The sequence below is a fragment of the Xiphophorus hellerii genome, chromosome 9 (assembly GCF_003331165.1).
Source record: "Xiphophorus hellerii strain 12219 chromosome 9, Xiphophorus_hellerii-4.1, whole genome shotgun sequence".
Classification (NCBI taxonomy): domain Eukaryota; kingdom Metazoa; phylum Chordata; class Actinopteri; order Cyprinodontiformes; family Poeciliidae; genus Xiphophorus; species Xiphophorus hellerii.
The window spans coordinates 26,919,258-26,941,038 of NC_045680.1; the positions used below are offsets into that span (position 1 = coordinate 26,919,258).

At 41.7% G+C, this 21,781-nt stretch overlaps 1 protein-coding gene across 3 annotated transcripts in view; it reads left to right on the forward strand.

Annotated features, from left to right (window-relative positions):
- Positions 1-21,781, forward strand: part of gng12b (guanine nucleotide binding protein (G protein), gamma 12b) — a 39,116-nt gene that overhangs the window by 8,915 nt on the left and 8,420 nt on the right. For 2 of the 3 annotated variants that reach the window (XM_032572804.1, XM_032572803.1), the window contains one exon: positions 150-215. The exons of the other annotated variant lie outside the window; for it this stretch is intronic. The gene's annotated coding sequence lies outside the window, so the exon portion shown is untranslated. The remainder of the gene's footprint in view (positions 1-149; positions 216-21,781) is intronic. 3 annotated transcript variants of the gene reach the window in all.

Sequence of the window (21,781 nt, forward strand, 5' to 3'; positions counted from 1 at the left end):
GCGATGAAGTAAATAGTGTCACCTCATGTACTGACGGCCTTGTTTACTCTCTGCTGGACTGTTTGCTTCTGTTCTCTGCTTCTCTTGTCTCACAATTTACCTAGCAGGATGAGGTTATTAACCTTTTCTTTGTTTTTTTTTTCCCCCAGATGTTTGCTGACCAAACGCTCAGGAACACTTTTGGTACATTCTCCATCCAAACTACTTCCTTAAAGGTAAGTAGGTGTCTTTGCCTGCAGGCTCTGGGGAAGCCAGGCATCCTGGGCTTTTTGTATATTTGTGAGGCTGCTCCGGTTGCAAACACACTTTATCTATAATTAAGCAGGCCCTGTCCCCACCAGTATTTCATATACCAGGTCAGACTTTGAAGACCGTCTGTAATCTGCTGCCCTCTTGAGAGCGCGGTGAAGTTTACAGTCCTATTTTAAAAGTCTCAGGCTACAGAATCAGCTGGAACAAATCTGCAGCCATGCCAGTGATATCAGTGTGCCACGCAATTTTGGTTAAGACATGAAGTATTTGGGAATCCAACTTAGCCAAAATTTGGAGGATATTACTAATTCTGTACTTTGGGATAAAATACAATTTACTCTCTGAAAGAGTAAAAGCGCAATGCTCTTCTCTCAAAGCCTGAATGGTTGTACACTTTCACTAAAGTTTAGTAATACTTCGGCTACATTCACAGAGATGTTCAGTTTTCAACAAGAGAATACAAGTTATTATTTACTAGAGTTGCAGAATCTTTTGGGAGTTTGGAGTCTGCTGATGTGGTTGGTTGGTGTTTCTGATCAGGGCACTTCCCTTTGGAGGTTTTGGGGTAGCAGGGAACTCCAGGGCAGATCCCAATTTTTGTATACATCCCTTCAGGTCCTGGAGTACTGTGAGATCCCCAAGAAGGAACTGGAGTTTGAAACTGGGGGAGCAGGATGTCCAGATTTTCCTCTTGGACGTATTACCTCGGCAACCCAATCTCTGATAAGCAAAAGATAAGAATAACCTAAATATAAATTGTCAGCCATCTTTAATTCTCTAATTTTACGGTGTGTCTCACAACATAAGATGTGCTGCTGAACTGAAACACCAAATTTTGTTGTGAGTAAAAGAGGTCAACGCCAAAACAATGAGATGATCACTGCTAGTTGGCATTGATTAACTTTAATAACCATACCAAGCCTTCAGCTGAGTGACCACTGAAATTGTCAAATCAAAATAGCCGCAGGGCAAAAAATACAGAAATGAACTAAGCATTCACTATGTTTGAACCATTCAACATAAAAAATAGTCAGACTGATTGTAGCAAAGGGAAGTGTTACTCATTGTAACATATTTTCCACATGTTCCTGTCCTGTACTGATTCCCAGGTATTTTTGCCACGACAGCTGAACACTTGTGAATTTGCCACTAGTTGGCAGTTTGGTTCATTTCTAAAAACAGGAAGTCATGCTTTGTTCTTGTGGTAGCTTCAAGTGATCTGAGACAGGGTTTTCTGAGGCGAAGATTTCACACTTTCTGATTTGTAAATATTTCCAGAAGTGTTGTTTACCCTCCTATTTCTATTCACTCCTTTTTTCTTCATATGATTTAAATGGTCCTATGGTAGATGAACCACTTGATTTCCATTCTTCCAATATATTGGTCTTTTTCCAGTGCAAATGGCAGAGAGCAACCACTGGGGGGCGTACTTCTCTGGATGGTGTGATAATTTCATGTACTTTGGTCCAAACACACAGTGCATGAGGGCTGGACTGGTGGTGTCATCCCTTTCAGACAGTTTCTCCTTTGAACTAATTGATAAACATAACTCACTGTCAATATCCAACAATTCTGATCCTTTATTGGAACATTTCCGCTATTCAGCCAGCTTAGTGATTGCAGAAGATAATCTACACCACCTCGGATCTGATGAGCTGAGTCCTCATTTTTTCTTAGTGGACCAAAGTTTACTCAGTTAGATTTTTGCTTTTTTCCCCCCTTGCCAAAAAACAGTTATATAAAATGTTGTTTAAAGATTGTGATTATAATTGGTAGAATGATCAACAAATAGTTACATTTAGGTGCCACTATCATTTTAATAATATTAATCTCCCCTAATAGAGTAAATTGTATTTTGTCCCACTTTTGTTTCATTTTTTTTTGTAAGGCTGGTCTAAAATACAGGATTAGCAATTTCCTCCAAATACTTCATGTCTTTAGGTGCCTGCAGCCTGATGCGTTTAAAATGTGACTCAATAGTATCCATCAAGTGAGGCAGGGATGTGTCAGGGTTTGGTACGACAACCAAGATATCATCTGCATAGTAAAAACGAGGAGGGCACCAATAAATTAGCTCAGATTTTCTTGATTTTAGAAGGTCTTACACATGGTTAATTATAGTGACCCAACTGTTGCCAACATAACAAGTTTTCAAATGTAAATCAGTATCCACAAAAATCAGAATAGGCAGGTCAGGCTTTTCAAAGATTGGTGAATGGCCTTATTTTCCTCCCCCCACTTTGTAATTCCTGGATTCCTTTATTCTCCCTGATTTCATGTAGCTCAGTGTGAATCCAAAGCCTGTTGGGTACAGTAGTTATTGGTCCAATTCCAGCTCTTCCTCTGTCAAATGGTGCCTTACACGTAATGTCTGATAACCTACTGATTGATGTAAAGTGTAAAGTCCTTTCTAGCTTTTGCACATAACTGAAAAGGTTTCTCATTAAGATAAAAGCGTTGGATTGGCAAATTCTTTTGAAAAATGTACTTTATTCTCTGCAATCAGAGTAAAAGTCATTGGTTAGATGTGGTTTTATCTACTATAAAATTAAAGAGCATGAAAAAAACAGACTTTGTTTTGTACCTAACAATTTCCATTATATGACAATTTAAATACTTTAAGAATAATTTTGCCTAAATTAAAAATAAAAAAAAGTCTCCATTTGCATTAACAGCCTGTTCATGAGGGGGATTAGTTTGTATCATTCTTGAATTTCAGATGCCACACAAAATCAGTCCAGGGGCTGCAAATGGCCCCCGGGCTCCACTTTGGGCACCCCTGCCTCTAAAGTTAGAGAAAAATGAAGAAAAAAAAAATTCTACTGTTAATAAACTCACAGTTCATTTTAAAAAGTCACCACATGGTGTCAGTATTGGTCAGTCTATTAGTTTGTAACTGGGCCTCACTTTGAGGGCCAGTATTGTGAACGCCTTTCAGACATTCATAGTTTGGGAGTCACCTGGTCACCAGTATCTGGATGTACGTGTGCAGTTATTTTCTAGTGCTGTCGGTGTTTTCAAGTGCAAATAGCTCTTATGTGTGGTGTTGGAGTGACCTGGTACGTTTTCACATCCCGATAGCGCAGAAAGGTCAGGGCTCAAATGCATCTCAAAAGAGCTAAATAAATACCACGAGCAAACCAGCAACAAAGACATGTTTTACTGTGAGCAGCCAGCGTTTAACTGGCTGAGAGTAAATCAGTGACACTGGTGCAGGTGTTGAACAAAGGCCCTTTTTTTGCTTTTGTCCAGGTGTGTTGCTAGCTGGTTGCTGGGCTGCTATTTATTGTGCAAACCTGGCAGAAACAGAAAGTCGCTGGCCGGCCGGTCAGTCGGCCTCCGAGGGAAATCATTAATTTGACCATAACTTCTGAATTTCCCACAGCTGCTGAAGGGGTTTCGGGTGACGCGTCTGATGAAAGCCAGAAGGGTTCGTGTCAGAATTATGTCAGGTTTGGGGTTTGGTAGGATCCTGAGCAGCAGGGTGTGTGTATGTGTGTGTGTTTGCTCACTCAGGAGGAGGTTTGAATATTACCCCCCTTGTTACACCCCAGGGAGATCCCAGTGCTGGAATAGATGACTCTTTCCCGTTTCGTAGGCATCTGGACATATATGGACGTCCTCTTTCCTCTTGCTTGCTTGCACCATGTCCGCTTCCTGAACAACCCCCCGCCCCCTTCCACCCACACACACACACCCTTCCACAAAAAATGCCTCAACTTTTCTCACACGCACACACACACATACATGTGCAATCTCAAACTCCTACTCACTGCATTCAGTTCTGGGAGTGGCTTTCCCCCTAAGCAGGAACTCATGTGGTTAATACTCACTCCATGGCTCGCTTCCACGGCCAGCGGGACGGCTCTCATTCTGCCCGTTGCGTTTCGGAACCACGTGTTTGCAGTGTTTACAGTAATTTATGTCTGCATGTGGGACTCTTTATTGCCTGCAGACAATGCACGATGCATTCCACTTCGTCCTGAAAGGGTGGGAACACAAAATCTTTAAAAGAAATCTATTTTTGTTTCCATTCTTGGAAGACAGCAGTGATTGAATCGGGGGACCTTTTGTTCCCACATGCTCTGCCCTTTTTCAGAACTGCCCTGTTCCCAGGAACAAGAACATGTTGCTTCCAAAAATAATTCACTCTCCTAACAGAGATTCATGTTCCCGACGTTACTGGTGGATCGCCAGTTGTTGGGGTTGAGCTGGGGTTTCTCTGGGTGGGCTCCGGCCAGGCCCCTCAGATCAGCACTCCTGTCTGCGTGGCTGTAACGCAAATACTGGTTGGATTTGAAGTAGGGCAGAGAGTTGCACCAAGCTTCTGCATCAGAATCGTTGGAGGCTTTCAGCAGCCGCTAAATGTTCAACGAAGAGTAGCATCATAGAATATTACAAAATAATAAGGTGTCTAAATGGAACCGGAAGATATCTTCTATAAATGCATTTCCGTTGAGCAGCACTACATGTGTAACATGAAACTATTGGATCAGGGATTCAGATGTGTAATCTCACCCTCCCTGTTGTTCTTATGATATATTATCAGCTCCTTCCACAACTAGGTCACTGCAGATCCTGTTACTATGGAGCAGCTTTTGAAACAAATGCCTGGAAAGACACTAACTTCACTTCTGAGGGGTGAATGGAATTACAGGCATGAGTCGCATGTGTGATTTTTAACTTTAGATAGATTTTGGACATGGCTTTAGAAATGTACTAATGGGTGGGTGGGCACTGATTGCAGTTTTCTGGTCGACCAATGATCTTTAAAAAGCCAGACCTGTAGATTACGATTTCTTTTGTCTGAAAAGTTGCTTAATATAGCAACAAAGTTGCTAAGTTGGGTACAGTGAGGTGATTATTGCTAAACGCAGATGTGCAGATGTAACCTGGTGGGCGGGGTCTGTCGGTCATCCCGCTCTCATGGCATAGCAAAAGGGGACAGTTGCTGATTTTTGCTGGCACATATAAAATCGGTTTCACATTTAAGTATCGGCCGATTACTGATCTCCCAAAATGAAAGTAATTTTGGCTAATTTATCAGTGCATCACTAACTCTAAGAGGTTCGTTCCCTGCCGAGCTCAGAATTTTCAAATGATCTGGCAAACAGAAAGTTTATTAGGTCTTATTAGAAAAGTGTAGATATTTGCATATCAATTCAAATTTACATGAAAATATCGCAGAGATAAACAATTTAAGTAAATTTAAGTAAAATAACTTGATTGCACATTACCACCCACCAGCCCTGGCACCATGCACACAACACACAATATGTACTGGAGATGCCCTGAAAAATCAGTTGATGACTAGGATCAGACTGGTTGGCTTACGCTGACTGATGCATAGACCCTAAATTACTTCCTTTTATATGCTCTTCAGTGTTGACGCTGTTGTCGAGTGAAACATCTATTTTCTGTATCAGTGAAATCAATTCAGAGGAAGCACAGAGATGTAAGAACCTGTTTAAAATGAAAGTATTTTCTGTGGCATGTCAAAACGTGGCTCATTTATGCTGCGGCAGGGCGAGGGAGAGCGAAACTTTAGGCAGGCAACATAGAGTGCAACAAAGTTCCTGATTTATTCTGTTTGGAATTTAATCTCTGGGGAGAAAAGCTGGATTTTAGTATTTGTTGCCTTTTCAGCTCAAAGTTAAGTTGCAGATCTGCATCCTCTAAAGTACAGTAGACATTGCTTTTTAGGAATGTGAGGTATGCTAACCATGTTAGCAGGAAGACAGAAGGTATTACAGCAGCGTTGCTCTGTTTTTCTTTCCCTTTAGCTTCCGATAACTCTGTTACGAAACGCGTGTGGATTCTTTCACAAAGTTTTGGAAGTTTCACATTTAGGCAAGTGTCTGCATTCAATACTGCACACCAGGACTGCTGCATGTATTATTCTAGTAGCAACCGCTCTTATCACTGACAGAAGATGCTGAAGAAAGTTTAAAATGTGAACTTAAAGAACATACCTCCTGCTGTCCTGACATCATGTTAATTCGCAGTTTTGAAACAGAAATTTGATTTGTCAACATGAACGAAAACCCAAGATTGTAAATGTTCATTTCTTTGACATTCCTGACCTATTTACCCCAAGTATTGCTGCAGAAACTCATGCAAATTCCTTCATGGCTCACCAGTTTGCTGGATTAAAGTGGGTGTGTTTTAGGGAGTAGTCATAACTCACCTGTTGTAATAGTTCCTGCTTAACAGTCTTTTCCAAACAAAACTACAATGGAAGAAGCATTTATTGGAGGGTTTTTTTTTCTCTTGGCAGGTGTTGTGCTGAACTTTGTACCAGGCCTTGACAAATTCACATAACATTTGGCAGTTTGCACAAACTTGTATGAGATTCTCACAATATGAGAATGTATAATACTGGTTGCTTGGTATTGTGGTTTCAACGTGAACATTTTAAATAACAATGGATTACATGGTCTAATGTTTTCACAGGCCTGCAATATTTTACTGCTACTAACATGACTTAGTAATATACACTTCGGAGAGGGAAATTAAATGTCATAACATTAATTTCAACATTTTCAAAGAGTCGTGGATGACGGTTAACATTTTAATTTCAATGAATTAATTACATGGATTTTAAGGCATTAAAATGCTTATTGGATTTTTTTTTTTTTTTTTTTTACAGTCCCAAGCGGGAATCTTTGCTTTGTGTTTCTACTACGTCCCGTAAATCTGACGCACCAACTATATAGGCAGACAAACAGTGACGGACGATAACGCTGTTTCTCTGAGAGTTCACAGAGGGTTTATCTTTGCTTCATAAAAAGATCTGATGGGACGCTGGAAAAAACGTTATTGCTGTGTTCAAGTTACGGGCTGTCAGTGAAGCTATTCTGGCCTGAAATAGCATCTTAATGCTAAACATGTAGCAGCAGCACAGGAGCACAACGCTAATGTCAGAGTCCACAGTCCATTTCTAAAGAAGTTCCATGAAACAGGAGCTCCTGAAATTCTGGAAAATGAACGGATAGAATAGAACTTTGCTCCATTCTCATGGTTGAAGAACCAAAAGCAAAAGCAGCATCCTGTCAGTCCCAGATTGAGAGAGTTATCCACTTGTACAGAACATGTTTTTGTGTAGGAGTTGGTTGCATTTCAAGGAACTACAATAATGTAGTTCTAATGTAGCCTCTGAGGGTGGCTAGCTCTGTATAAACACAGGAAGTAAGAGAGACTGTTTTCCTTTGTCCGTCCTCTGCTCCTCTGACAGAACACAGTAATCAGTCATCGTCTGCATTGACTGCTTCTCAGCAAACAGTACGTCCAAGTCCAAAGGGTACTCTACAGCTACTCAAGCAGTAATTATGTTTTGCATCCGAAAGGACAAGATTAAAGAGTCAATAGACCAAATTCAGGACAATTTTTAAAAAAAGAATAATAATAGAATTGCATATCCTCCAAATGGAAACCAGAGCATATTTTATAGCAGTTTCTGCTTTTTGTTCATGTAAAGCTGCAGACATTTTGTTTTGGAGTGAATCACTCTTTTACTGTAGGAACAGACTGATTTTACTGCACTGCTGTCACCAGCTCTGTTTCCATTACAAATGTGGGCAAAACTTTATTATTCTGCTAATTAAAAAAAAAATACAATTTCGCATTTGCAACGTTTTCATTAAATAAGAAATGCAATAAAAACCACACATGAATAAATTTGTTCATGTGTCATTAAAAAACATAAAACATGCCGCGCAATGATCCTCCAACTACTTCCTGTTGTCTTCTTCTTCATGGTTTGCGCCAGTGGTGACATCCGCTTGCTGATCATGTATTTTGCATTGACTATGGCCAAAAACTCCAACTCATCCAACCGAAAAACATGAGCTTTTTTAAAGTTGCTGTGCTTCCATTACTCAGATTTATTTTCATAATTCCAATTTGTGCAATTATATGGTCAATGGAAACGCAGCTAGTCTCGGTAGTGTATTTAGCAAAAGTGCAATACAAACATTTTCTTCTTATCACACTGGTCAAGTGATCAATAACCTGATGATACTACTGGCGGAAAAGACAAAGAAGACGACAGGAAATGGTAGGAGGATGATGGCGCCGCATATTTTTTAATGACTTTTTAAAAAACATTTGTGATTTTAATTGCGTTTTTTATTTAATGGAAACACTGCAACACTGCATTTGCCAAATTGTGCTTTTTGACATTACCGGAATAACCGCAACGCTTTGCTCACATTTGTAATGAAAACGCAGCATGCCTCTCTGCAAAGCAACAGGAAGTGCACTCTGTCACGCCTGCTGGGCTTTGACAGTATCCAGTCCATCCAGCTGGCCGATGTGCCGTGTCCCAGTTCAGGATTCTCCTTTGCCACGTGTCAGCCGGGCAGGAATTCCAGCCGCTCCAATCCTCTCCGTTTTCGGCCGTTCAGGGAATCGTTGGTCCCAGTTAAACAAACATTACGGTCTGGCAGCTAAGAGAGGAAGAGCGAGCAGCTGCCGGGATGTCACCCTGCCCAGAGGTAGCCCAGCCGCTGGTTACATGCCTGGCATTCCTGTTCAAGCTGCTCTTCTCCACTTCAATGTTTCTTTCTTTTTCTTTTTTTTTCCCCCCGTCCTAAAATTCCCGCCCTCCCTGCCTCACAAGACAGTGGAAAAGGAAATATTTTCCAGTCCAGAAATAAGTTAATTGCTTTGCCTTGGAAGCATACATTCAGTGGTCTGTGAAAATGTGCTTTTGACTGATGTTCATTAGGGGAGAAGCAGGGTGGTATGCTGCTCGGGTCTGCAGCCGCGTTCCATTGGAGTTAACGCCGTTCTGAAAACAAACCGCTCCAACCGGCCCGCACATACTTTCCCTGTGAGATCCTGGTCGCTGCTTTGAATGAGGCGCTTCCAGAATGCATGGCTGGAAACGTCGGCCTCTGTGTGAGCTCTGCACCAGACTGTGGCTAAGTATCGTATCTTGTCATCTTCATTTCGACTGTCATTAGAGTTTCAGCTAATAGCTCGCATCGCAATTAAACCGCACATCTCCCCACTGCTGAGAGTGAGCGGACCTGTCCGGGTCTCAGTGACCCATTGCCGGGAAGGAGATTCTCACTCGTATAAATGATCCACCGGTTTGTTGTAAAATGCATTCCGGAGCGCTCGGATGGACTTTCATATTCAGCGATGGTGACACAGCAGGTCAGGTCACTCAGATCTCCTCTCTGAAAAGTTGCTCACAAAGGGGAATTTTATGGAGCATTTTAGTTTGCATGCACACTTATCTGCTTTCCTCCCCACCCCTTATTTACAGTCTAACTGTCAGGACAGGAACATAACACTCTGTATCTCTCAGTGTCTCTCATTGCTGCTGTGGATTCTGTAAACAGGCTCAGTACAGGAATAACTGCACTTCCACAGAACAGAGGTTTTGTTTTTGCAGTACAGGAGTCAAAGCCTGTTAACACTGAAGCACACTGCACTAAAAAGTTCATCGGGATAACATGCAAACTCCATGCAACAGGACCCTAGGCCAGGATTTGAACCCAGGACCTTCTTGTTGCATGGCAACAGTGCTACACACTGTGCCATTGTGCAGCTCTGATTGATTTCAGAGAGTTTTTTTTTTTTTTTGCTAACTTTGATGGTTAGGGCTTACAGATGCTGAAAGCCACCAAATTCAGTGTCTTAAAAACTTAAAACAATTTGAAAAGGGTATATTCATAGAAAGTTGAGTGGAAGGAAAAAGGAAAAAAAAATCACACCCTTGAGAGGATTACGAAGGCCACTATCAAAGCAACCTGGGTTTCCATCACACCTCAGTAAGAATCACAGGCAGCCATGCTATGCTGCACTAATGCAGTAACTCATGCAGAAGAAGCGTCAACCAAACTCGCTGAACTCAATGTACCTTTTATTTATTGATCTTAGTTTATAATCTGTTTTTCCAAAAGTTCCAAATTATGTATTATTAGTACAGTCTATAACCATCAAAATCACAAGAAAGAAATGCTTGTAATATTTGTCACGCTCACAAGTTTTGCAGGTCGATAAATTGTCCCAGAAGTTTTTGCGATGACCAATAACGATAACGTTATTGCAATAACGTTGTTGTTTTTAGACCATTTGCAAGTCATATAACGGTGAATGGCAAAACAATGCAAGAACACATTCTGAACGATCAATAAACTTTAACACTGGAACTGGGAGACATTTTAAATGTCCAAAAATAAATCAACAAAACAACAAGTAAAAATGAATTATGAAGTTTCTAAAATTGTCCTTCAAAAAAAAAAGGACCAGACTGAAAACTTTTCATCCAGTTTTTAGTAGAAAAGAGAAAAATGAAAGTAGAAATGACTGAGTTTTAATTTATAATGCGATTAATTGGTTTATTGCTTGGCCAAGTCACTCTTTATGTAGCGATTCTTTATAGTATGAAATGAATTACAAAAGTACGTTTTTAATAATATTCAAATGTTTCAAGGTTTACCTTTACATTCCACCAAAAAAGGTGAAGTTTGTCATTACTAATCTCTTATTTGCTGTATTTATATGGGAATGTAACCTTACTGGGAACATTGGCTGACTACTGTTTATTTTTGTGCACATGTAAATACCAGCGAGATTAAAATGAATCAGGGCAGCAGATCTCGTTTTTCCACATTGATCTGTGTATTGTACATGCAACGGCGTTGTCCTTAAAAGTTGCTGGCTGTAGCTGTGAATACAATTAATCCCTTTAAACCTGCATTCACTGAGACATTTAGGAATCCTCCCTGTCTGCATGCAGTGACTAAAGGAGCTGTCACCATGTGTTGTAGGTGTGTTGGATGTTTGGGATTCTTTTTTGATTAATATTATCTGCTTTATTGTATGCATGCTTTATGGTTCTAACATGGCCGTCCAAAGGGCGCCAGCATGAGCCAGTGATCAGGTGGCTTCAAGGCAACGAGGTGACTTTACAAAAGCTGTAATCAGTAGTGGGGGTCTCTATTGCGCCTCTGCCTCTCCCTGCTTCATTATGCAGACTTTAGTGCTCACTCAGCTCGAGGGTGCTCCAAAGTTCACATCAAGGAGAATGGGAGGTGGAGGTGGAGGTGGAGTTGGAGGTGGTGTCACTGAGGTCAGAAGCCTCTTTTCCCTCCCGCCCCCCAACTTCATTCTTCCCCATACGTTTGTGTCCCGTTCGTCATGATAAGCCATCAGAAGGCAGCAGTAACAAGCGTGTCTATCTGCAGCCACTGTCTTCATGTTGGACCTGCCAGGTTCTGATTAGATCCACTTCTCTCCCGCCAACAGCAGAAACACGAGGGTGATCTCATTCTTCTGCAATGCTGAATCAAATGAGTCAGAATCTTTCTTTTCATGCTGCACTTGCAGCGGTTTCTTTGCATTTCCCAAGTGTGATGCAGGTGTGAGGTCCATTTCTGCTCAAGCCTCCTGAGTGAATGCTTTGTTAGGAACACCTCTCACTGCCGTTGGAGCAGCTAATCTTCTGGGCACATCTCTATCAGCTTTGCACATCTACACACTGACATTTGTGCACATTCTTCTTTGCAAGACAGCCCAGGTGGGATGGACTTTGACTGGACCGGGAATGACAAATCTAATCCAGTCCATTATAGCTTAGAGATACACTGATCTGATACACTGCCTGGCCAAAAAAAAGTCGCCACCTGGATTTAACTAAGCAAATAGGTACAAGCCTCCTATTGGATAAGTACTGCATAGGTGATTATCTTTCAGCTGGCAACAAGTTATTTAACCCCAGCTGATGCAATGAGGAACTCCTCATTTCTTAAACAACCATGGCAAAAGACACATCCTGTGGTCGTGGAAAAGACGTTAGTCTGTTTAAGAAGGGTCAAATCATTGGCATGCATCAAGCAGAGAAAACATCTAAGGAGATTGCAGAAACTACTAGAATTGGGTTAAGAACTGTCCAACGCATCATTAAAAATTGGAAGGATGGTGGGGAACCATCGTCTTCCAGGAAGAAATGTGGTCGGAAAAAAATCCTGAATGATCGTGATCGGCGATTACTTAAACGTTTGGTCAAATCAAATCGAAGAAAAACAACAGCAGAACTCAGGAGTATGTTTAATTGTGAACGCAAAAGCATTTCCACACGCACAATGCGAAGGGAACTCAAGGGGTTGGGATTGAACAGCTGTGTAGCCGTAAGAAAACCTTAATCAGTAAGGCTAACCAGAAAAAAAGGCTTCAGTTTGCTAGGGAGCATAAAGATTGGACTCTGGAGGAATGGAAGAGGGTCATGTGGTCTGATGAGTCCAGATTTACCCTGTTCCAGAGTGATGGGCGCATCAGGGTAAGAAGAGAGGCAGGTGAAGTGATGCACCCATCATGCCTAGTGCCTACTGTACAAGCCTGTGGGGGCAGTGCTATGATCTGGGGTTGCTGCAGTTGGTCAGGTCTAGGTTCAGCAACATTGTGTGCCCAAAGAATGAGGTCAGCTGACTACCTGAATATACTGAATGACCAGGTTATTCCATCAATGGATTTTGTCTTCCCAAATGGAACGGGCATATTCCAAGATGACAATGCCAGGATTCATCGGGCTCACATTGTGAAAGAGTGGTTCAGGGAGCATGAGACATCTTTTTCACACATGGATTGGCCACCACAGAGTCCAGACCTTAACCCCATTGAGAATCTTTGGGATGTGCTGGAGAAGGCTTTGCGCAGTGGTCAGACTGTGTATTAACATCTGTATCTGTCCTGATGTTGAAAAACGTTCTAGATCGAGTATAATTCCATACTCCATAAGATCTATTCAGTCTAATTCTATGCTTTTTGCTCTGAGCGACTTTATTCTTTATTATTTATTTTACGTTGTCTTTGCAATTCCTAAATGCACTTTGTGAACCATTTGAGAGAAGGTTTTTTTTGCTGGTTATTTTTCATGTTTGACCAAGATAGTCAACCTATAATTTTTGTCAGTTTCAGTTTCTTTACTATTTATTCTACATTGGCTGTTCTACTCACTACGCTTTGACTGAACAAATTAAAGTTGTTTTTACATGTTTGACCAAGCTCGAGAAGCTATTGATGTGTTCAAGTGAGCTGTACTGGAGCAGAGTTATAAGATAAATTTGTAATTAAGTACATTTATGTCTACGTTTAAAGTCAATCCAGCTGTTTCTCTGTATTGGATCAGTACCGGGAAATATTAAAAGTGAAAAAAGTGGATCAGTCCCAACCCTGTTGTAGCTCTGGCAGTATGTTTAGAGTTTGTGGTCGGCTTGAAGTTAAGCCCGAGTCAACAGGATTCCGTTCTGCATTTAGCTCCATCCTTCTTAAAACCAGGGTTACGTTTTAGAACCTAACCCTGTTGAAACGTCTCCTCAGCTTTATGCCTGACCTGTCTGTAATATTCCTTTGTCTCCATGGTGCTGTTTGTTCATTATGAAATGAGACTTAGTGGCTGAAGCTACTTCCTGAAAGAACAGGAGCTAAAGTTGGGTGGAAGTTGGAACATAGGCAGTCTTGAAAGCTTCCTGTTTTGCAAGTATTTTACACCAATTCATGTCTCCAATCCAGCTTCCATCACCTGCTCCATCTTTATCCATGAACAAGAAACAGATATACGTCAGTTTTTTTCGGTTTGTTGCAAGAGACAAACCAAAAGTGTAGTGTGAAAGAGAACCAGAAATGAAACATATTTTATGAACTGAAAAAACAATAAACTACTACATGCGGTGCATTCACACCAGTTCTGTTCAGTCTGCTTTAATTCAGCTTTCTTTCATTTGCCTAGAAAGTCCAGTTAATGCGCCAAACTCTGATGACCCTACAGACCTACATCTCTGTTTGACTAAAGTGAACTCTGATGCAGTTTGAATGCATATGTGAATCCAAAAGCAGGAAGCGGACTACAGCGCAGGGCACTCTGGGTAAATACAACCAAAACAAACGCGTGAGTCTAGAGCTGGTGGGAAAAATGGTTTTTTGCCAAAGAGGAAGAGAAATCCTACAACAGCTAGAAATCTGACGGTTCCGCTCAGTGACTTCTTCAGAGGTTTGTGTTGTTTCTTTAAGTGGTTGTTGGTGCAGCGCCATCTTCATGCGAAGGTGGGGAACAGGTTGTTAGAACGGTTTGGTTGGTTTGACTCAGTGCAGTGTGAAAGAGAACCACACAACTGAGAATGTAACACATGTTGCAGGTTTGGTCCCCAACCGGACTATGAGCGGTGAAAACCCCCCTGCATTGTTAGTATGTGCACTCTGTTTCTTCTGACTTTGGTTTGACTGTTGGGCAGAACTTCTCTTCCAACATCATGGCGCAGTAGTCTCCAACCCTGGTCCTGTAAACCTACCATCCTGCAGGTTTAAGATCCATCCCTGCTCCAACACAACTGAATCAAATGATTGAGTAACTTCTTCAGCATGCCATCAAGGGTGGTAAAGGCCTGGTAACGATTCATTTGATTCAGATCTGAAACCTGTCTGGAACCAGGGTTGGAGAGGAAAGGTTTACCAGCAAGTCTATAAATTGTCATCCCCACTTTTGGCTTGCCTCCAGGCTTGTAGACAATCAGCTTTTAAGATGTGTTTGTCTGGAGGTGTGAACAAAAGAGGAAAGTGGAGACAAGATTAGAGCCCTTCCTGTTTTTAAAAATATTCCAAATATGTTAGCTGTGTCATATGTGTAATAACAGTTAAGAAAGCAAACCTGAAGGTTTTTCCTCGCTGACAGACACGAGGTAAGGCAAAAATAGTGCATCCTGTTTAATTAGGCTCACTGTTATCTGTTGTGTTGCTGAATAACAGGGAGGTGCAGATGGCTGGGATTATAAATGCTGGATCATTTAGACAATGGTGAGTGTAACTTGCTTGTTGTGAGCCATGTGAGGGCAGCAGCCTAAAGGTGGTGTGAAATGGAGGGGCTGTGGTCTCACTGAATTCCTGTCTGGTGAGCAAAGCATTTGTTTCTGTCTAGACAAAGCTCGGTTGTCACATCTAGGACTGCACCGGGCTCCAGGAAGTAGACGTTTGTTGGAGAGAGCAGCCCTGCTTTTTTTTTTTCTCCTTCCATCCTGCTCACTTTTCCCTCCGTTGGGAATGTGAGCGCATGCAGCCTGCTGCTTGGAGTGTGTGGTTTTTTTTTGTGGTTGGAGTTTTTCTCCCATGTTAGGGTGGAGACAGCATGGTGTATTTGTGCGTTGATATCAACTGTGTAAAAAAAAAAAAGTTCCTGCTTTCATGTCTCCCACTCAGGAAATAGGATGTCTCATCTTGCCTGGTGAGCATTCACAATCACTGCCACACACACACACACGCCCCCACACGCCTAAACACACAAGCTCCTGTGCAGTATCACTCACTTTACCTTGTGACGCCAAGACATAAAAGCTGATTTTCTGCTCCCTCCTTGTGGAGCCACTTTTCGCGGCTCCGTTGTCTCGGCGTAATTGTTTGCGCCAAGACAAAGTGAAGGAAAGCCAGCGTGACGGCTCTCAGAGCGTCAGATCGCCGCGCAGACGGGTCTGACTAAGGGTTCATTAACTGTTACACTCAGCCGTTCCCTGAGGGCTCTTCCATGTGTGCCATTCCACCGGAGCTGAGACGACTTCATTGTTTTCTGAGGAGCTTTGGTGTTGACAGCACTGGTTTCCAAAGCCAAAGTGAAGATAACAGAGTCTGGGAAAAGACAGAGATAAACCTGCAGATGCCTCTCCCAAATTAGTTCCTGCAAAATTCTCCCGACTTGAATGTTGCTCCTTATATGGACGTGTCCTTAAAATAAGCAAAACAATTTTCGATACATTTTGTCACGTTTTCTTGATGAATAAATAACCCTTCCTTTTACAGATGCACCGATCAGAAATGTTGTTGCCAGATTTCTAATAATTTTTCCATTGTTTGATCTGCCCATGCTGATTGGTTGCCTTAACAATAAATTGTAGCAAAATTTGTCAGAAATATCCCAAAGTTACAGAGTTGTTTCATTGTATCATTCAAACTCTACTGGTGCTGTTAAATCCTCCATAATATGGGAAAAGCGACATAAGTCCTGAGACCCTTTCACAAAACAACTGAAGGTCAGATGAAGGACTCTTTGCCGTCTCCGTGTGTTTTATGAAAGAACAGTAGCAGAGATGTGAACCGATGTTACGTTGCCAACTCAACAAACGTTGTAGTCACACTGCAGTATGCAATTTTATAGAAAACAAGGGAAAAAAACTCCTGTTCATCTCACATTTAAACTTTTATCACACTTGTTTTAGCCTTGACACAATTAGCATGTTTAGCATTACTAAATTTAAACATCACTTTCTTTGAGAGTTATCGTTAGAGCCTTATCTTAACTGTGAAATTTCCAGCCAAGCAACATGCTCAATGATTGAATACCCCACAACATAATAAATCAGAGGAATTTCAATGCAATAAGTTCAGATAATTGTTATCCTCTGAACTCTGACCTCCTGTGTAAAGTAGTAGCCTGGAGGAACAGACAGCATACTGTTTCCTTCTCAAAAGTCTCTAAAGCCTTTTAGCTTCCAGTGACTTAACTTTGGACGCCTCACTGGTAGCTGAAGCAACTTTCACACTAAAGAGTGTTGCTGTCTTTGCTTAGGGCCCGGAGGACAAGCTACTAACAAAACCAGCAACTGTGTGGTGCTGAAACACATCCCCACCTGGATTGTAGTGAAGTGTCATCAGACCAGATCTGTGGATGTAAACTGAAATAATGAGGGAAAAACTTAATGTGGCGTATAGGGGTCTGTGTTGAGAAAACATGAAAAACGGAAGAGGGTGAATGAGGTAGGTATGGTGCATTCACCTAAAAAGCTGAAATGATTACATTAGATTTCACAGAACCTAGGTGGTACCTAGAAATTGGTGCCTTTGCCTCCAAATAAGACAAAGGTACCAATGACTGATTTTGGTGAATTGTTCTTTGAATCTCTTTCCTTTAAGTTAGGAATAAAGTTGCACTTTGGTTTGATAACATTCTTTTATATATACTCTTCATCACTTGGTGTCCTTTTGCGCTGCCCCCACCCACATACATCTGTGCATTTATAGAGTCAGCTTGTGGTACATCTTGTTGGCTTTAAACCCAGCTTTAAAGCCAGTTTCTTTGGGTGAACTCGCATGTCTCTCATGATGCAGTGCAAGTCTGAAAATCTACCATGTGTACATAAAGTCTGGGGCCACCTGGTTTGGGGTTTTCCAGCCGCTTTGCTTTGACCGAATTCCAAGTGCATGAATGAAAAAAAGTTGCACAAACTTCAAAGAAATCCCTAATCCCTGGACATTGTTCAGTATGCATCTCTGTGGGGAGTGTTAATGGTCTCAGATGAAGGTCTTTCTGTGGGAATCAGAAGCACATTACCCAGAGCTTTGAACTAAAGAATGACTGTGACCGAGTACACACACTCAAAGGAACCTGTTCTGCTGCACGTGGGGCCCAGGTGGGACGGCGGCCCAAGAAGACTCGGCTGTCCTGTACGTGACCTCACCTTCAGTCGGGATGCTGCGTGCCTCTACAGGGCGTCTTTCTACGAGAGAAAGACGCGCGCTCAAGCATGGGGCCCTGAGAGAAAGTCTCAGTTTGTGACTCAGGGTTTAGGAATACGCGTCTCCTGGTTTAGTCTGCAGCTCAAACGCACACACCTCCTGTGTTGCTCTTCATGTCGACTGACTTCACACGATTAGGTCTGCCACAGCACCCAGGATGCCTTCACCAATCTGTCACCATCGGAGCTCGCAATCCATGAAGTTTGTGCACAGACTAGAAAGCTGCAGTGTTCGTCATATAGCTTGTCTCCTCCACAACTCAGAATAGAGTGTGTTTGTTTCTCTTTGGGAGCCCCGTGTCTCAGCGCGCTGCACGCCTCACTGGGCAGTCTGACTCCCAGATAGCATCAGGCGGGTTCAGATTAGAGCTCATGAGGGCACAGTTAAACTTGTAAAAGCTCTGGACTCCCATTCCAGTTGTCTCGGTTCCATTCAATGCACAAACAACCGTTGTGAGTGTGACACAATGCTGATAGGCTGTCTGCATTGTCACTGTGCCTCTCAAATGTGCCAAAGCCTCAGAGTCCTTTGTGGAGGTCACTGCAGAATGATCGCTGTCCCCAGAGTGGCTTGTGTGCATGTGTAGGCGTGTGGGGGGAGGGGGGGTCGTGTGTGTGTGTGTGTGTGTGTGTGTGTGTGTGGCCTGTGTTGTTGCCAAGCAGTTTAGCTGTGTAGCTGGTAGATAACAGGCAAACTCCGTGTCTTGTTGTCTGGTTTTTTTTCAAACCAGACAGGAGAGGATTCCTGTTTGCGGTACAAAGACACCTTTCTCCTTTGTAAGATTCTGAGTCACAACTTGGAAAGCGAAGACAAAACGCTCTGTGTTTCTTTGCATTGTCTGGTTACGTCATCTGATACATTTCATTTAGTTAGCAAAAGGTTGGTTTTTAATTAACAATATAGCTGAAAAACATGTACATAATCATGATTGACAGCGCCAAGACCCGCCTCTGGGGTCTGATTGGTTGTTTCAAGTTAGCACAAACAGAAAGCAGTGGAGCGCCATTTTCTCACAGTTTATCTGTCTCCTGACATGGTGACAGTTTTAACAAATATGAAAAAAATATATATATTTTTTTATAAACGTTACATACTGCAGCTTTAAGGATTTATTTATGATTTGTCTGCAAACCAAAAACAATTTATTTGGGGTTTATTTACACTTTAAACACTTGAAAGTCATTGTGTAACATTAATATGTTACTATTGGCATCCGACTCTGCTTGCCATCACATTCCTCATGTCAGAAAGGCTGTGGAGAATCATCTGATCTCTCTCTGCACCTGCACACTCTGCTGCTGCTGCTGCTGCTGCTGGATTTGCTTTGTGTTTTTCAGAACACTCGTTTGTCAGCCCTCTCTTCCCCTCCTAATTGTTACAAGTCCCTGAATACCTCCATAAGGGGATCGTAGACAAGATATGGGTGGGTCAACTTCAGCCCCCATTTCCATGTGGGAACCTTTCTGTTGGTCATGAAGCATTAAAAGCTCATCTAAATCGGTCTAAACGAGACTAAAGTGGCCTTTTTAGAGGTCAGTGTTTGCAAACTTTAGTTTCATCTCCATAGCTCCACTGAAGGTTAAAAAGTAAGTACCCACCACCTCCTTCTTCTTTTTGCTGAGCATTCTGAAAGTGGAATTAACCCTACAAAATACCAATCTCTATCATCCCAATTTCCTTTGGATTTCAGGTCAAAACGATGAATGTGTGCAAATTTAATCAATTTAAAAGAAGTTTGTTTCATGCTGTCCCAGTTTTTTTTGTTTTTTTTTCTGATTACAGTTATATAACTTAGCGTCCTTGATGTGCCGAGATACGGGAAATATCTCATGACTTTACTGCTGCAGAGCTTTATCTTTACAGAGATGCGAGATTCTGACATTTTCTCCAGTTATTTAGGCTGGTGTTTTAAAAGTTTTTGTTTATTGTGATCCCACAAGATGTTCGGAACAAATCCATATTTGGTACGCTCTGTGATCTGAACCAGCAAAACTCTGAGTTCTCCTTCCCGAGCTTGAAACCGCTGCAGCGTTTGGACCAGCTGCAGGGTTTTAGTTCACGCGCCGGTTTCCTATCAGCTGCTGCATGCTAGTGGGATTAGTCCGAAAACCTGACAGACACTTCGTACCCCTGCGGCGCCGAACATTTCAATCAGAACATTTAGCTTTCAGCTCATACTGTACGGGTCATGCAATTGTAGCCTCAGTCCACAGTTCAGACGGTAAAACAACAACAACAAAAAGAAACTGTGGTTGATTTGTGCATGAATTGATGTTTTTGTGCTACATTTGCAAGACAGGCTGAGTGGATTCTCTCAGGAGGATTTTAATAGAGTGGAGTCACAGAGTATTTGTTCAGGCAGCAGAACTTAGCTCTGTGCTGAGTTACAAACCACAGGATTAAAGCTGCTGTCCTGAACTCTTCAGGACTGTGTGCTGGCACGCAGACAGACCATCTGCACAAAGTCCTGAAGCTGCATGAAAGGAACATCAAAGACTTTCTTTTTTGTTGTTTTTTTTTATCAGTGCTTTCAGCGCGTCTCGTGTTTACATGTACTACACACGAGAATTCACGCTAGATGCAGACAGAGTCACCACAGCTGACAGCATTGCAGACATTCCTTTGGCTTGTAGGATTCTGAAGTCTCGGCCTGCGTGTGAAGAACACGCCCGGCTGCGGCAGAAGCTGGCTGTTTTATCGTGCTTATGTGTAGAACGGCTCTTTTGACATGCATGTTTCTGAATGTGCATGTAAGAGGATTTTCTACATCACCTTTAATTGTTGCAGAAAGCAAAATTGCACAAGCAAGAACAAAGAATAAAGATCTGACGCTGCTGTTTTCTTACACTGACGAGGATTTTGATTATAACTTACCTTTCATCTGTAATTTGGCTCTCTTTAAATAAACTGAATGATTTTTTCTTTTGGTTTATATAATCTGCTTCCTAGCAGACATAGTGCAGAATAAAGGAAGTCATTGCACTCAACAGCTTTATGCTTTTAGTGTTTTAGTGTTCATGCACTTTTTAAGATTCATTATTTTTCAAACATTTGCTCCGTCAATCTTGTATGCGTTGTCACTTTGGTGAATTTCACCAAGAATCTTAATTCCTTTATTTTCTGCATAAAGTGGCTTGTAAAGTCTTCATAACCCTTAAACTCCTTCACATGTTTTTACAGGCGCAAATATTTTGGATTTGACTTGATTTATAAGGAGAATGTTTCAAAATGTTTTGCAAACAAAAACCTGAAAAGGTGTTGTATGCATGTTGCTCTGATACCCCTAAATAAAATCCTACTGCCTCCAGATTTTACTAAATAATGAACAAGTCAAGTTTATTTGTGTAGCGCATTTCAGCAACCAGCTGGTTTCAAAGTGCTTCACACCATAAAACATGATGCAGTAACCAATTATGGAACAAGCAACAAACGTGACATCTTTTCAAATGCCATCATTAAAACCAACAAGCTAAAATACATCAAGTATATTGATCAATATTCCAGTTGTTATCCAAAAGCTACTCAGTGTTTCAGCAGTTTTTGCAGTTTTCTAGGAGTTTGTTCCAGATTTGTGGTGCATAGAAGCTGAATACCTTTTCAGCTCAGGCAGATCATCTAATGGAGTGAACCTGTCCACCAGCTCACGTCCCAGTTAACAACAGTCACCTCACTGTTACTAACTTAGCAACTTTGCTGCTATATTTAATGACTTTTCCGACAAAAAACAATTGGTGTCGACCAAAATCAGAATCGGCAGGTCAGACTTTATAAAGGTCGGTGATTGGCCAGAACACCGGAATCAGAGCATCACTACTGTATGTAATTTTATGGTGCCAGATGTCTGCTGAAACAATCATTAATCTTCTTAAAATGCAAAATGTTAGGTAGAAAAACTAAGAATCTGTGGGAAGATTTGAATGTTGATGTTTGCTGATGCTCTCCATCCAAAAGGATTGACTTTGAACTGTTACAAAGAAAACAGACAAATAAAGATGGAAGATAAATATTCCTTAAGACGTGC